Here is a 16,719-nt window from a genome sequence, read left to right on the forward strand (position 1 = left end):
CCGTGCTCCGTGCGGCTCGCCGGGCCGCCTGCCAGAGGGTGCCCCCCCCCCCCCCACGAAGTCGGATCCTTGAGCTGCGGCGGCGGCAGCCAACTGCTCCATATTTGGCTTCTATTACACATTTACATACTGGAGCGAGCAAGCGAGCGCGAGAGAGCGCGAGGGAGGGAGGGCGGGCAGGCGGGCGGAGGGAGGAGGGCGGGGAGGGAACGGGAGGAGGGGGAGGAGAGAGCGGAGTATACCGCAGACATCATTTCTACTACAGTGGCGGAGCCGTACAGGACCTGTTTCACTGCAGGGGGACCCAAAAACAAGCCCTGTGGAGCAGCAGCAGACCAACAGCAGCCGCAAGACATTGTTTCTCTCCCTCTGTGCCCCCTTCCCCACGCAACCCCAGATCCATTTACACTTTACAGTAAGTGGCTATTTTTTTTCCTCCTCTGATTCTTTCTCTCCCCCTCCCCCTCCCCTTCTCCCCCTTATTTAGATTAAAAATCAACCTCCCCCCTGTTTTCCCGAGAGGGGCAAAAGCAACAACCAGAAAACAAACCTCAAATCCCAATGGGCTGCACGGAAAACAGCTGGAAGAGGAGCGAAGGAAACCTACCCGTCGTGTGTGTGTGTGTGTGTGTGTGTGTGTGTGTGTGTGTGTGTGTACATACAGCCGTCCCCAGCTCCAGCCTCCCGAGCCTGTACCCCACTCTGGGCGCAGGGACTGCCGGCAGGGGGGCTGCCAGGGTGGGGGCCGCCGGGCCAGGGGGCGCGCCCGGGCGGGGGGCGCGGGCGGGGACAGCGGCGGCAGCGCCCGGCTTCGGCTCCGCGGCTGCGAGCGCCGAAAGCAGCGTCCTCCCCTCCCGGTGGCGCAGAGGGAGGCGGCGGCCGGGGTCGCGCTGCCCCCTGCCGATCCCCTTCTCAGCGGCTGGGGCTTTGCGAGAATGGAGGGCCGGGCTTCCCCGCGGAGAGTCGCCCGGCCTCAGCGCCCGGGGCAGGGTCTCTGGCGGAGGAGGTCGGCCTCCCCGGTGCGCGGCTGCGGGCCGGGAGGACGCCGCGCCGGCTGCCGGGCTGGGACTTTGCGCGCAGCCGGGTGCGGGGGGCTGAGGGCGCCCGGGGTGGTGGAGGCCGAGCGGGGGAAGGGGCGTGCGCGGTGGCCGCTCTAGCTGCTGTCGCCACTGCCGCCCTGTTGGTGCGGCCGCTTCCTGATCCTGTGCAGCGGCCGCCCCTCGGCCCGGGGAGCCCGCGAGCGCCCCGGCCCGGGCCCGGCAGGCGCGGAGAAGCCGCCGCAGGCGCTGCTGCCCTGCGCCGGGAGTGATCGGCTGCGCGGCGGCTGGGAGGGTGAATGAAGCCAGGAGGAGGGGAAGGAGGCGGCGGCGCAGGAGGAGGTGCTGCGGGGACTGGGATGCGCCCTGGAGCCCCGCAGCTCGCTCACTCGGGGCCGGGCCGGAGACTCCGCCACTCCCGCCGCCGCCGCCGCCGCCTCCTACGTGGTTCCAGCGCGGCGGGCAGGCCGGTCCGGCAGGGGGCAGGGACGGGGCAGGCCGGGCGGAGCGAGAGGTGAGGTGGTGTGGGAGCGCGGCGTGGGTGCCAGTGTGTGCGAGTGTGAGTGTGCGTGCGCGCCCCCGGGGGGTGAGGGGGGTCGCGCAGGGGAGGGGACCAGGGGGCCACTTGGCAGACTCCGAGCGCCGCGACCTCTCCGGAGCCCCCAGCCCGCAGGCCGCCAGCTTCAACTCCGTGGCTTGCGCTTTCATTTTATTTCAGACCACGTACCGGGCTGACTGGAAGCCGTGAAACAATTCAGGTTTTCTAGGGAGATTGAGCAAGAACCTTAGTGGGGGGGTGGAAGTAGGTTGGTGATCAAGACTGCCAGAAAACAAAACAACCCCCCCCCAAAAAAAATTCGATTTCTAAGACGGTAGAGTTCAGTTTGATCCTGCGGCTGCTCTGTTTTGTTTTGCTTTCTTGGTATATAATCCTACAGATAAGAGGGTAATATAAATACTTGGGAAGATTGGAAAATTGCTGAAGAGTAGTAAGGGCGAAAAAAAAAAAATCCAGTCGGAAGCTGGTTATATAATGCGCGATGTGGCTAACAAGAACGGCAAGCTATTTTTATTTTGTTTACCGTATGTTGTGCTGTAGGGACTCCTCCAAACTGGTTCTGCCCCCAAAGAGATTTTTAGCTTCCCTGTGAGAGCCACAGGATACAACTGGCAAAATTAGAAGACCCTGTTCCACCCACAGAATAAAAACTAATGCCTTGAGAGGCAGTCTGGGTGCACATCCTGCGCTGCGTGCAAGGGAATGTGTGTATGCAAATAAGTTCTCCTTTGGCAATCTAGTAGTCACATCTCAATGACATTTGTGTTTTATAATGCAGGGTGTTTTTAATATTTAAACATCACCCTTATAGATCTCACATACCAGCGGGTACTGGCTGGTTATTTTTAGGCATAGCTGGTTACTTTTTCGACAGTGTTAGGTAAATCATATCTATTTGGGTTTCCGAAGAGCCGTGCAGTTCCTAGAGGCCCCTTCAACCCACCCTGTAGTTTATTTTAAGGAGTAAAGATAGTTTGATACTTAGGCATTTTGGAGGAATGAAGATTATGCCTGAGGAAGTCACCAGAGAGAAGAGAAAATCCTGCACATGAACTCTTGGAAAGGGATTGCGCCACAGCAGCTAGCGCTGTGGCTTTTAATCTCCTCTGATTGCCCTCTAACTGTGCATGCACCAGTCAATATTTTAGCAGCTCTGCAAATAAATGGGCTTCAGTGCCACCTTCCACATCAAGCAGAGGTGGAAGGATCGCCCCTGAACCTCCTGCTCGCCTGTCTTTCTCCTGTGATAGTGTCACTGGTGTAGGTTTTCCGGGCACTTACTCCAACCCTGATCACTCATGTAATTAGATCAGGCTGCCATGGCAACAGACAGTGTTCTCCCTCCATTCAGGTGGGTTTGCCTGAACTACTCCAAGTATTTTTTGCACAGTATTTGTGCTGCCCAGGCCAGACTTCACTATTTCAATTGCATCTTCTTTCAGTCATTTGGATGGGAGGCACTGAATGAGGCTTCTAGCCACTAAACTTTTAGAAAGGAGACCAACAAGCTGTTCTCGCCGGGTACAGTATGTAAATGCATCTCCCCAGACAGTGAAAGGAGCCTGACAGTCCTGCTGGTGTTTATTGTGAGCAGATCAACAAGTATTTGGTACTTGTTAGAAACCTTTCAGAGCTTACTAAAGCGACATTTCTTTTGCAGTCTGGTGCCTCTGGCCTTGCAGGCACTTAACCCTTCGCAGGGTGACGAGAAACCCTTCTTTTAGGGCTGACATTCTTACTCGTGAGGACTGGCTTTCTGAAAGCTTTGTTCATAGAAAGTAACTTATTTGGAAGCTGTATTCCCCTAGACACATTTTAGAACTTCACAGCCATCATAAAAACGGGTACTGACCATAAGCAGACGTTCAGAGTGTATTCTTAATTTAAATCTTTTGGCTAGGATCTCTGTGATAGTAATTTCAAATATTTATTTTCTCAGTTAAGTGAGAGATAACATAAACTGTAGCTAGTAGACTGATTGTGTGTAGTAACTGTACACAAACAACTTGTGCTGCATTTTAGGATATGGTTTAAGGAGCACTTCCAGAGAACAGCCTTCTCCTTTTTGCACGAGGGCACCAACGCCCTTGTGAATGAAGGCTGCTAGGCCAAGAAAAAGGATGCAACAGCAAAAAAGAAAACAGGAAAATGTCTTGAGTGGCTAGAGTCCTGTGTTGCCCAGGCAGTCCCAATGAGAACTGTTTTTTTTTTTGGTAACTGTGATATTTGAAAGAAACAATAATTGAGAAGGATAGTGTCACTTTTCATTGTCACCCTGACCATCAGTTTATGGTTTTATGGTTGCCTAGGTGCACTGGTTATTGTTTTTCCCCCCTGGAGCCTGGACTGAGTGAGCTGCTCACCTCCCCGTGCTGGGTTTCAGAGTTTCTGGGTCTAGTCGGTGAGTGAGTGCGCTGGTAAAGTGAGCGAGGTCTGGGAGGTAAACACACTGTCAGCAGGGAAGTCGGAATAAGGCGCAAGAGTGTGAGTTTTACACAATGCCTCGGAGACCCTGGATAAATTTTGCAAACTACCAAAAGTTGCATCACTGGCCGTAAAAGATAGACATGTATTTTTCAGTGCACAAATAAATCCATGCTCAAATGAGTACGAAAAAGTGTTTGTTCTCAGATGGAAACTGTAAAAGACAATATTTTCCTCTCTGGATTTGTTTTAAGAGGGTTTGGTATACAGAGGTGGTACTGTGTTGGAAATATTATATGGAGGCTTCAGGCCTTTAAATTGTTTTTTAGAAAATGATTTTTTAAAAACTCTTTAGCCATCAGATTATATGTCAAATGCCTGAACACGGCCCTAAATTCCAGCTACTTTATGTGAGAGTTCTGAGAAAGGGCAGCGTCAAGAGATTATTAAAATATTAGCAAACACTTCGACGGCTCCTATTTATGCTGTTCAAGAGTTCAAGGACTCACATTCCTTCTCTATAATGTGCCTTTATTTTTGTTTCTTCTGAAATGTCAAGTGGTTTTGCTTGTGTATGTGCATTCAGTGACAGTTTCTGATGTCTGACACAGTAACTCCAGGCTCACTGTGTTTCCTATTAGAACTTAGTCAATACATGACGTTTTACTAAAACCCCCAAACTCCTGGAAGTAGGTGAATGTGGGGTGAATATTAATTCTTTAAACTTGAGTTATCTGCGAGTAACAGTACTTGAGACTTTGCAAAGCTTACATACTTGTATAGGTAAAGTGACACAATGTAGGAACAACATACACTGTCACTTTGGAGGGAGAGAAATCCAGTTATATTGCTTTATATTTTTAGGGTAATGGAATCATGTGAGCGACTGGCTTCTGAACAAGATTTGGATCTATATAGTTTAATTACTTCGAAGAATAGATTTAGTTCTGTTCATACTTCAGAGAGCACCAGAAGCAGACTTCTTTATTTTTTTTTAAATGCATTTGAAACAAGAAATTGTATAAACCTTCAGGGGTAAGGACTTCTGTTCTAGAACTTACATAAAGTACCTCTTTTGCTTCTAAGATACAAATGTTTGAGATAGGAATTTACCCTGTTCCCATTTTAGTTTCACTTAATGTAGCTTAATGAAATAAATGTGCTTACTCATTTACATTTTCCTTAAGATGTAGTGACATACGGAGTGTATAGAGTACTAGTGTTATAACATTGTAAAAATGTTGGCCAAAAGAAGTGTAATGAGATGCAGGTTTTAAAAACATATGTCAGTTCTTAAAATGACAGAAATAATAAAAAGAATATCATGGGGGTAAATTGTCTTACCTGTGGAAACAATGTTTCTATATTTTCTTCCAGCACAAATATATTTATGTATTCTGTCTTTATTATTGTAGAGATATGTTTTATAATACTCATAAATTTGAACCTTTCAGGCTAATGTACTGAAAGTGTTTATGCTACGTACTATTACCATCTCCCATATGCTAAAACATGTTTAGAACTATCACAGGTAAGAAGGCAATAATCATTATATTTTGTTTGACATATTTGATGTTAGCATAAATGTCTCATTGATTTTTCTATAACTTTGAATGCATTCCATTTGGGGAGTAATGAAAATGCAGTGATAATCGCCATAATGTAAGCAAAAATTATACACTACCTGAAAGCCACTTTTTATAGAATTGGTTGTCCTGCAACCAGAATTTGAGACTAAAAGAGGGCAGAGAAGTTCCGGGTCGTGGTGTTTTGGTTTGGCCTGGCAGGAACTCTTTTTCCCACTAATGTGCCCTTGTTCAGGAAGTTATTTAACAAAAGTCTTTAATGCTGTTTCTCACAGCTATTAACCTATAAGCATTTGTGTTCCTAATGTTCAGAGGAAGCATATTTGTCTGTCAGTTTGTTTAGCATGTTATCTTTCATTGTGCCCTTTGCTTTGTCGTGATTCCCATACTGTGTCCTGGTTTTTATAGATTGTCACATCTGTATTATTTGGACCACTTTCTGGATAATCTTCCACACCTAATAGTATTGTATTACGTTGCTCTGCTGTGCTTTTGAAACATTCGAGATTCCATTTGGAGTGTAGCTCAGTCTAGAAAAAAATGTATAGGTGATTTTCTTTTATTATTTGTATGTTTTTCAACAAATCCATGTCGACTTGCATTTGTTCTTGTGTTCTTCCTACTGGTAAAATGTAACAGGTCAGATTAACTCTTTATCAGTGGAATTAGTGGAGCAGCACAAATGCTTTGGAAATAAAGAGGCACACAAGGAGAGAGTAAATTAATATTTTACAGCATTTGCATCACATTTGGCTGGTCTCTGCACTTCAGCAGAATGGGAGGAGACTGTAATTTGGACTCTATAAAGCCTTATCTGCCAGGCGCTATGCAAATAGAATTGTGTGCACCTATATTGATATAGAAGCAAACCTCTCCTGACTGTGAGCCCAGGAAGAGCTGTCTGCGATTCTGCAGTACCTGCAGCTGCTTGGAAAATGATTATCTCGAAGAATGTTATCAGATAAAATCAAAGAAGAGCTCTGTAAGATTCACAGGAATCCGTGAACTTCTGTTTAACTTGGCCACTATTTAAATCTGTAAATTTGTGAACAGACTTGTTGGTGAAGGGACAGTGTCTTCTAAGGCCTTAAAGGACATTTTAGTGTACATCAATGTGTTTTGCTTCTTTATAGTTTACATAGGGGAAACCAAGGACGACAAAACTCACTCCTTTTGCCTAACAGTCCCAGGCATTCGATAGAGGCTTAAATAAGGGCTTGGTGAATGGGTTAGTTAAAAGGAAGAACACTTTGGCTACTATTTATTACTTTGAAAAGTGCTGGAAAGAAATTGAAGTTATTTTCTTTTCCAGCTGGGCTGTGCTCTTAAAAATAGTGAGTGTGGATGAGTGAAAATAATGATGACTACTGAGCTGCGTTGCCATATTCCGAAGGCTAATTGGCTCACTCACCTGTTTACAGCTTATTCACATTGGAGATCATATTCATAGCTCAAGAATAGTTTCATTCTGACACCCAATATAATTCTGGGTCTTCTCCTTCCTACTGTTACCTGGCGTGAGCTTAGGAAACCCAAACTAAATTTAAAATCAGCCTAAACAAATATGCGAATCAGCTCCAGCCGTCATAGACTGAAAGTCAGATCAGCTTTTACAAGGTTGGGGACTATTTTTTTTTTTAAATGTCATTGTGCTACTGGGTTTTTTCTGTTTAAAGTGAGTAAATGGCAATTACCAGTACTTAAAAATATTATTTTACGGCTAAATGAGCTGCTAGTAGATCAGGTTTTCAACCTCTTCCATTTCTATGCATAAATTTTACCTCACAAAAAATACTACAAGCCCCAGACTCCCTGATGGAAAGGTACATTGAAGATTCATTCATTTCTTCTTTCATTCATCCATTTACCCATTCACTCATTTGTCATACTGTGGATACTTTTTACTTAACCATCTATGAGATTTGCATAAAGTTAAAATAACATGCACCTACGTTCAATGATTAAATGATTTTGTTTAGTGGAAGTCCAGTGGACACTTGTACGCTTTCAGATTTTTTTCTCCCCTACATTTTATACTTTTTTTCCTGTCCCCTTAAGTTAATGTGCTGGTAGCCACGTCCTGTCGTGGGTGTCAAATTGCATGTGGGTTGTTTGTATTTGCCACGTTAGAACTAGGCTTTGGTTCAGTATCTTTGGCCATATCCATCTATTACTGGTGATTGCCAGTGTGTGTTTATCAGATGCCTGGCTAAGGTCATTGGGGAAAAGAGTGACTGTGGCCGACTCAAATAAGGAGTTTGAGCTTTTACTATAACGGAAGGGAAAACCTTAATGTGTGTGTTGGCCTACCTCTGAGGTGTTGGGAAACAAAACCAGACCCGCCTTTGGAGCTGGCTGGTATCTTTGTAATTCTCATCAAACAAAATGCCAAGTTTGATATCCTTCAAATTCCTATTTCAGTCCTTAGTCCCTCCAGGCAACCTTTGTTTCTAACGCAACTTATTCTGATTTTCATTTTGGATTTCCTCTCCTCTGCTCCCCGGATGACTTCAGGAGCATCGCGCAACAGGTCGGCAGGGTGGTGTGTTCATACTGCAGATTTGTCTGCCATCCCTGGAGCCCAGCCTCCTCCGGTGTCGCCACGGGGACGAGCGTCACATGTCAGGTGAGAGCTCTGCTACTGCTGTCTCCTCTCCATCTGAGGATGCAGTCCGACCCAGAAAGTCTGCCTAGCAACCCTGCTTTGGCATTTTGTTCACTGTTGAGTATAATTTTCTTTATAAACTACTGTGTGGGAAATTGAGAAACTGCCTGGATAGTTTTTCTTTCAACTTGGATTAAGGCTTCTGTCTTTTTGGTTTAATTTAGTTGGTTCCTGAAGAAACCTGCATTTTCTTTGTGATGTCACTTTTCCTGAAAGCAGTAAGAATGTTGTGCCAGCAGATATCTTAAGTCATAGTTTTCGTGTTTAAGTTTTTGGTGTAGTAGAATACGTGTGTAGGAAAACAGAGAACTGTTTGTTCGGGCAGTGGCAATCAGTATTTGTTGAATCTTGAATTTCTTTGTGTCTCTTTGGATTTTACAACTTCCTGATTTCCACACGTACAGTCAGTTTTTCTGGCCTGAAGAGTCAGGCAGCACAGAGTGGATGCAAGGGCTGGTGACTCATGCCTCTCTATTGAGGAGAAGACGAGAGGACGCTGCCTCCAGTGAAGTCCGGAGAGAATGGGAGTTGGCTAGGATGTGGGGCAATCAGGGCTTTGGAACACTTGTGTGCACAACTAGGGCTGGTTGTGAAATACAAGTAGGAGATGAATTTCGGTTTGCCTCGGCAGCAGTCAGGTTGGAAGCTTAGGAGCTAGGCTAGACCAGGGCTTCCTCAGCCTGGGTAGGCAACAGAATGGCCTAGAAAGTTTAAACAATCAGAAGGTGGGTTCCACGTAGAGTGCCCTGCCGGTCTCTTGGAATATTGCTGTTCTAGGTATTAGTGCAGCCTGAGTGTGGGAACTGCTGTCTGCAGGCTGCTGGGCCCAAGGAATATTCCATTCCCTCGCTTAGTGAGAAGCATAGTTTACTTTTACTAAACCTCACATCCTCAAGGCTGGATTTTCAAAGCTCATTCATCAAGAGGTGGATATTTACCATACCAGAATGTTCACTTTGGAAATGATTCATCAGAGTTTTCCCTCTCTACCCTTACCAGATCCAGTTTTTAAATTCTATAAAAAATCCTGTGGTATCAGGGACAAAAACCTGGAGCTCTGAAACTAGCCCACGTTGATTTAAAATCTAGAGGTCCAACTCTGCCCTTCAGCAGTCTTGGGTCTTTTCCTTACCTTGGTTTCTCCATGGCCAAAACCAAAAGGCTGTGGTGAGGGTGGAATGTAGGTACTGCGGGTAAACTGTTGCTTGTCAATCGCCTGGTGGACTGTCTATGTCTGCCATCCTCCTTAGCACAGAACTGAACTCTGGGCAGAAAGATTGTAGTGGCCTTGTTTCCTGAGGGTTGCTCCTGGACCATTCATGATGAGGAACGAGTAAATATACGTAGACCTTGGTCTTTGAATCAACCCCTTATTAATAGCTCTGAAATCTCATGAACCTTCTGTTTGTTTTTCTAAATTTTAAGTTGTGAATGTATCATAACCTTCTTACCATGATAGAATGCATGCATATTGTTGTTTATGTTGTTGTAAGGTAAATTGGTGAGTGGGGCATGGTGGCACACACTTATAGGAGGATGGAAAGCGTGAGTTCCACCAGGGAACCTGAGTAACTCAGTGGCTTGAGACCCCTTGTCAAAGTTAAAAAATAAAAATACTTAAAAGGAATGTACTGGGTGTGGAGGAACTGAGGGCAGAAGGCCCTGGGCTCAATTGTGTATGCAAAAGAAAAAAATGTGTTGAATTGCACACATAGGTGGAATTACATGTGGTCTGGTGTGGGTGGTTAAAGTAGTAAGCCACTGAAGGGACAGCTGGAGAACTCTTCTGGGAGGACAGCAAGAGGTGGCAGGGAGTTATCACAAGCACGGGGTCCTTTGGAGTTATGGAACTGGATTCTTCACATTTTGTTGGCTGGGGATTAGAGAGGTGCTCTTTAAATGGAAAGAAAGTGACCTCAGTTGCTACTGGGTAAGCCTCTTAAGGTCTCCAGGTGTCAGCTGCTGGGAGGGGTGGGGTGTCTTCCTGCAGCTCTTTCTCTTTGGGAGGGCCGTCTACCTACTCAACCTTCTGTGCCAAGCAGAAAATCCTCACACTGAAACTTTTGGGGCTGTGGCTCAGCTGCATATAGGGTGAAAACGCCTTCAATTATTTACTTAACCTTCTGGTACTTAAAGAGAAGCCATCGGCTGAACCAAAGTATCTTGAGAATTTTATTTTGAAAACCAGGCATTAAGCAGGCCTCTCGCAAGGTCTGCATTGCTGCGTATAGAGAAGAGGCCTGGGACGTCCAGTCCAGGAAGCAAGTCTCAGTGTTTTCTGAACACTTGTATTGTAGTACTGACAAAATACTGCAAAGTCACCATGAATTTTAAGCAGCTGACATTTTCTGTGATTGCATTTACAGGAAACCGTGTACACATGATCTAAACATTTTGCATAAATAATGGTCTCATTAAAATCCCCACAATGGATGACAAAACCCAGGCAGGGAAATGATCGTGGTTGTAGTATTCTGTTATATTCATTAAGCTTTTTTTAAAATGAAAAAGATGAAGTCTGGATTGCAATTATTTCTGGTTCTAGTTATTTTATAAATATAATATAGCTATATAGGAAGTTATGCTCTAAGTGGTTCACAGTTACTATCTACATAAGAAATGGTTCATTGGTTCGTTGTGTATCTTTTGAAAATTATTTCATGGTGCTATGCAAGTGAAAGCAGGCGCTCCTGGAAGGAGGTATGTGACATTCTTTCTGGTGAGGTATGGGAAAGAAGAAATGCATTAAGATATGAAACACAGTGGGTGTGGATGGGCTTCCGGGAGTAGATGCTAACCCAGAAGGGATTCAGGCGAGTGATGAGTGATTAGCCTGCCTGTGTGGAAGGGTCAGGGGGGACTTGGAGGAGGAGGAGAAGGAGGAGGAGAAGGAGGAGGAGGAGGATGGGGGAGAGGAGAAAGAAGAGGAGGAGGAGGAGGCGGCCACAGGGGCTCCTTTTAGTTGATTGGGGGGGGGTTGGTTTGCATTTCTGTGGGAAGGGTTGAATAGAGCTGGAGTGGCTGGGAGGACACAGGCAAGGGCTTGGTGTGTAACCAGCCTCCCTCTGTGGCTAATGCGCAGGTGCTGGGGGACACCCACGTTCCTGGATCAGGCAGGGAGTGCAGGAATAAGAGTGCTGTGAGGTCCCTCTGTGGATAAATTTGGGAAGCCATTGGCATAGAAACCGTCTTTGAAATTGGGCTTTGGGTCCTTGCGCCTGGCAGAGCTGAACAAGCAGAAAGAGATGACTGAGTTGCCTGGTGCCATAAGCTGGGGTGGAAGGCCGATAGGGAAGCTAAGAGGAGGAGGGGCAGGCTTCCTAGGCCTCCTCTTTGAAACCTGGGGTGGGGGAATGGGGAGGACTTGGGGTGATGTGTGGGTGGACCATGAGGAGGGCCTTCCGCCAGAGCTCAGGCACCTTGGAAACTCAGTGCTCAACTGCAGCTCAATGAAATCATGTTGCAAACCTTTATTCCTTTAAGACCTTTTAAAAAATAGGAACCTGAGCTAATTTTAGCTAAATCTAATGTGTGTGTAGGAAAATGAATGCTGCTTTTGAGAGTCAGCACATGCGATATCTCTTTTCATTTAAACAAATGATTCTTCTATTTTCCTCTAAACAGTTTTATTAAGAAGACTTTGAGTGGGGCCCTGTACATATTAACAATTCCAGCATTTCCTTTGATCTTTTTCTCCGTTGATTTATTCATCTGCTGTGGTACGCGTAAATCACATTGTGCTGTCTACTTGACTCTGTAGCAATTGTTCATTTGTGGCAATTCATTTACTGTACTTTGATAAATCACATTACTATGGGTGTGTTCTGTAACTTCGGAGGATTTCCAAGAGACTTTCTACAGACCCTTTATGTGAGAAAGACATAATATATATATATATATATATAGAGAGAGAGAGAGAGAGAGAGAGAGAGAGAGAGAGACAGACAGACAGACAGACAGACAGACAGAGAGACAGAGAGACAGAAAGAGAGACAAAAAGAGAGAGAAAAGGAAAGATAGGTATCTCTGTGTGTGTGTGTGTGTGTGTGTGTGTGTGTGTGTGTACCAAGCTGCTAGACACAGCTCTGAACAAATTGACTTCTCATTTATACTTTATAGAACAAATGTGGAATTGCTGAGCTTTACTTCTAGGGAGAAAGCCTAAGACCTCATGGCTCAAGGGGAAGAGGAAGATTGAAAATTAGCTGGTTCTACAGGTGTTAGCAAGCAGTCTGTTTTAATGTCATTAGGGGATGAGTGTTGTCTACAGATGGTTGTTTGTTGTTGGTTTTCGGCTTCAGGTATTGGTGTCTCCCTGGATGACTTAGAATGAAGATGGTGACTTATGTAACTTTCACTAGAGTTAAGAAGTTTCGGGTGGGAGTCAGAGGGACAGAGAAAACAACTCCAAGGGCAGATCATTCTGTCTGCAAATATTTAATGAGTATCCACTGCATGAGACTCATTATGCCAGGGAGGCCCTACAGGGAATATGAAGATGATCAATAGTTCACAATTACTGTTTTGAATATGAACTCATTTAATCTTCATTGCAGTTCTCTGTGGTCCCCTGTAGTAAGCATTCTGTGGCATGGAGAGGGTAAGCGACTCACCCCTGTGGTGTGTCTAGGGGCTAAGAGATGAGTCAGGCATGCAGCCAGTGTGCTGTCTTCCCTCTGCTGTGTGTTTTCTCCCAAGCCCAGAGTCCTGTCCTCAGGAAGCCTGCAGTCAAATACGGAAGTGAAGGGATGCCCAGGAGTACTAGTTTAAAAGCTGCGATTCAGGCCTGGCTTAGCAGAGGCCCATGAGCCTCCTGCCTGTTCAGTCACAGGCAGGTTTCTGGGCCCAAGTGCCAGTGTGGCCTTTCCTCCCTACTCTCCCTCTTCCTCTTGCCTGCTCGAGACTTCTAGGCGCTTGCAATAATTATTAATTGAAGAAAATGATGACAGTAGCAGTATACTTATCTGGTTCAGGGGATGGGCTTAGGTCTCCTCCAGATGTTTTTGGTAGCCGGAGTCCCAGGAAGACAATGAACTTTTGACTCTATAAAAACATCTCACTGGGTCACGGCACAGCTCAAGAGGTTTGGCAGATACAGAGGATTTATCTTTGTGCTGGGTGGCAGCGTCGGGGGAAAAAACAAACTCTAGGTACAAGACATGCAGCCAAAGGTGACCACACTGCAGTCAAGTGGCCCCAAGGAACCCAGGCCTCTCTCCTCCTCCCATCTCCAGCCCTTTTAGTCTCATGTTCCTGCCTTGCTTGGACCAATGACTGAACCATAGCCATGAGAGATCACTTTTCTCTTAGGCCGTGTGGGGAAGACCTTTCCTGTGTTGGGTGAAGTTTACCAAGTTCCTTTTCCCCTTTGGAAAAAGGAAAAGCACCTCTCTAGAAGCAGCTCCCAGATTTACTATCTGCGCACTTGCCTGGCAGCCCCGGCTTACATCACAGCTGTAATCATATGTGATGAATTTTTATTTACAGCTTAGGAGGCTCTGACTCTGACATATGACTAACCGGGAAGCTCCTCCCTGCAACAGTTGCGTGTCATCTGCTCCAGAGGACTAATTGCTTGGCGTTCCCCTTTGGTAATTCCCTCTTTATTTTCTGATGAGTTACTTAACAGTGATGGGCTTGTGGAGCGGAGCGTGGAGCCTACTGCGCGTTCCAGAAATGCCGCCATAGGCTGCAGGCTGTGCTTTCTGAATTCCATGTAGCTTTCCAGAAGAGTCACTCAGAGCATCACGTAGCCTGTTAACATTTCTCTCAATACTGGGTTAAACACCAGGCAGCGTGCAATTTTCTAAAAGAAATCAAAACCAGGCCTCTTTTTAAAAATGTGCCCCTGTGCATCAGAAAAATCCTTAAAAAGGGATTTAATATTTATAGAATGTTTAATGCTCTTTTTTAAAAATATGATTTAAAATGGAGCAGTTCTCCGATTCGCTGCAGAGAGTATGGGCTTTGGAAGAAAGCTGTTGGGCTGATAGTTTGGGGATTGGAACTTTGGCTTCCTGCTTGCTGCTGGGGCGGGGGAGCTTGGTCTGTTCACTCTCAACCTGCTCGGCCTCAGTTTCCCCATCTGCAGGAAACCAAGGCTGTTGAAAGCAGTGGCTTCTCATTCTCCTTCTGTCTCCAACACTGTACAGTTCCACAAATAGATTTGATTGTAATTCCTCTCAGCTCCCCCAAGACCTTTGCTTCTGTCAAACATCATTTGCTGTTGTTTGACTTTGTGAGGTTTTGTATTTAATTAGAATTTATATTTTAACTATTATTGTGTCATTATTTAGAGAGGAAGTCATAAGCGGTGCCGAAAGCTGTTCATCACCCTCTCTATGCTAGCTTCTTACCTTACTACTTGGCTCCTTTTTACTGTTCCTGCTACCATGCCCCAAACAACAACTGTTTCTGGAGGTGGAATGCATTATAACTGGAAAGAATCTTTCAGCTAATTGTGGAATTATTTTTTTGCAAGAGGAATGTCGAAGCTCAGCTCTTCTAAGCAGTGGTATCAAGGGCCATATTCTGCTTTTAATTTGCAAGTAGAAATCCTTTTGATGTCATTTGGTTTTACCTGCAGGTGCAGATTTTAGTCTCCAGGTAATACCTTCTCTCTTCTGCATCAACTTTTCCAATTAGTGTGTGCAGCATTAACTTGTCTTTTTGGTTAATTTATAAGCAGCTCATACTGATGCCTCTTGATTCATTGCAGTTATTAATAGTATCTGTAGGAAGCCAGTGCAAATAGAATAGGTGATGTTGGGAGGATTTTTTGTACCATAGTTTGTTATCTTATTTATCTTATAACTAAGAACTTATCTTAGTTCTGTCATAGGCAGAAAAAAGAAAGCAAGGGGAAGTACTTAATGGTAAGTGTAAAATGAGGGCCTTGAAATCAGGGAGTTTAAGGTTTGAATTCTGGAGTCTGGCTCCTTACCCTGAGGCTGAGGTCACCTGACTTCAACCTGTGAGCCTCGGTTTTCTCGTCTGTTATTTGGGGAGCCTGCGCTTGCCTCACAGGATTGTCAGAGGGATCAGACATGCATTGGTTATGTGCATTGCATATGGTGGAGTCTCAGTAACTGTAATATCACACACACACACACACACACACACACACACACACACGTTAAAGGAAGAGGAAAGTATAATAGCCTTTTAGAGTTGGGGGAGGATGAGATGAACAAACGGAACAGCTGGGGGTTAGCTAGTAGCAGTAGGTGAATCCATGTACAAAATTTGAATCTCAAATGGGGCTTTCACACTTGGGAAGGACCAGAGTTACCCTACTTATTTGGACATGATGGTCTTGGCTGGTTGATCTACAGCATAGAAAAAGAGGTTTGCCACCCCGTGATTGATAGGAATGCTATGTTTCAAACATTTATTGCATAAACCTTACAACTGTAAAGGGAAGCCAATAAAAGCAAAAGTTCCCTTTGGTTCTACCGCTCCAGTGTCTAAATCACGTTCATTTTAAATGTACAGTCTTGGAGCTCTTGACAATTTAAGATGTATCCTTTTATAGTTCTGCTTTTCCCATTTAGCATAAACATTCTCCTTTGCAACCGAGACTATAAAATTGTTTCCAAAGATTATGTAACATTGCATCCAATTGTTCCATCTTAATTTAAGTTATATATCAATTTTGGACGGACGTTTAGTTTGTTTTAGAGTTGTGCTACTGTAAATTTGCAGTGGATGTCTTGACACACCTAAGTATTTTCACTTAAGACACACTCTCCTCAGAAAGCTTGTTACAGAGGTGTGTGTATGTGGGGGGATGTGGAGTTGTTCTGAATGGTTTCCCAAATAAGCCTCTACCAGTTTGTGTTGTTACTGATGGTACACAAATGTGTCTTGTTTCAACCTGATATGTGATTATGTGATTATCTTTTTTTTCTTTTTTTTTTTTTTTTTTTTTTTTGCTGATAGGCTCCTTGGTTTTCAGATTTGCATTCCTTTGATCTCTCTCAGGGATAGAGTACTTCCATCTCTGTTTATTTACTAATTGTCCTTTTCACAATTAGCAAATGAGAATCTTGATGCTTGTAATCTATGCATATGAGCTCTTTATGTGTTCTAGACATTAATCATTTTCTGAAGTGCACTCGCTGCAGATATTTCCCCAGTCCAGTTTTCTTTTATTTCACTGCTAGTACTTGTTGTTGTATCGAAGTGCGAGTATATATACGGCCGCTGTTCTCCAGGGTTCTCTGTTCTCCACTGCGGGATTCCACGTTGGTTGGGGGGCCCTACACAGAGAGTGGTGGGTGGAAATGGGTGTGTGGGTTTGAATTCTGTTCCACTTTAGAACTACACGCAAGAGGCTGAGCCTCTCTCCCTTGTGTAGCTCTTCCCTGGAGATGGTTCCTTGGCAAAACATTGGCAGCAGCTCCTGAGGTCTTGCATTTGGGGTAAATCCAGCTTCAAGGTCTGAAG

At 45.0% G+C, this 16,719-nt stretch overlaps 1 protein-coding gene across 5 annotated transcripts in view; it reads left to right on the forward strand.

Moving 5' to 3' along the window:
* The first annotated feature begins 209 nt into the window (after positions 1–209).
* The window catches only part of Atxn1 (ataxin 1), a 421,514-nt gene continuing 405,004 nt past the window's right edge, over positions 210–16,719 (forward strand). For 3 of the 5 annotated variants that reach the window (XM_023712041.1, XM_023712038.1, XM_023712042.1), the window contains exons 1-2: positions 210–415; positions 8,121–8,232. The gene's annotated coding sequence lies outside the window, so the exon portion shown is untranslated. Of the gene's footprint in view, positions 416–1,259; positions 1,552–8,120; positions 8,233–16,719 lie in introns of those variants that run through there. The other 2 variants (XM_023712039.1, XM_023712043.1) reach the window with 2 other exon arrangements.

The sequence above is a fragment of the Octodon degus genome, unplaced genomic scaffold, assembly GCF_000260255.1.
Source record: "Octodon degus isolate 3935 unplaced genomic scaffold, OctDeg1.0 scaffold00023, whole genome shotgun sequence".
NCBI classification, from domain to species: domain Eukaryota; kingdom Metazoa; phylum Chordata; class Mammalia; order Rodentia; family Octodontidae; genus Octodon; species Octodon degus.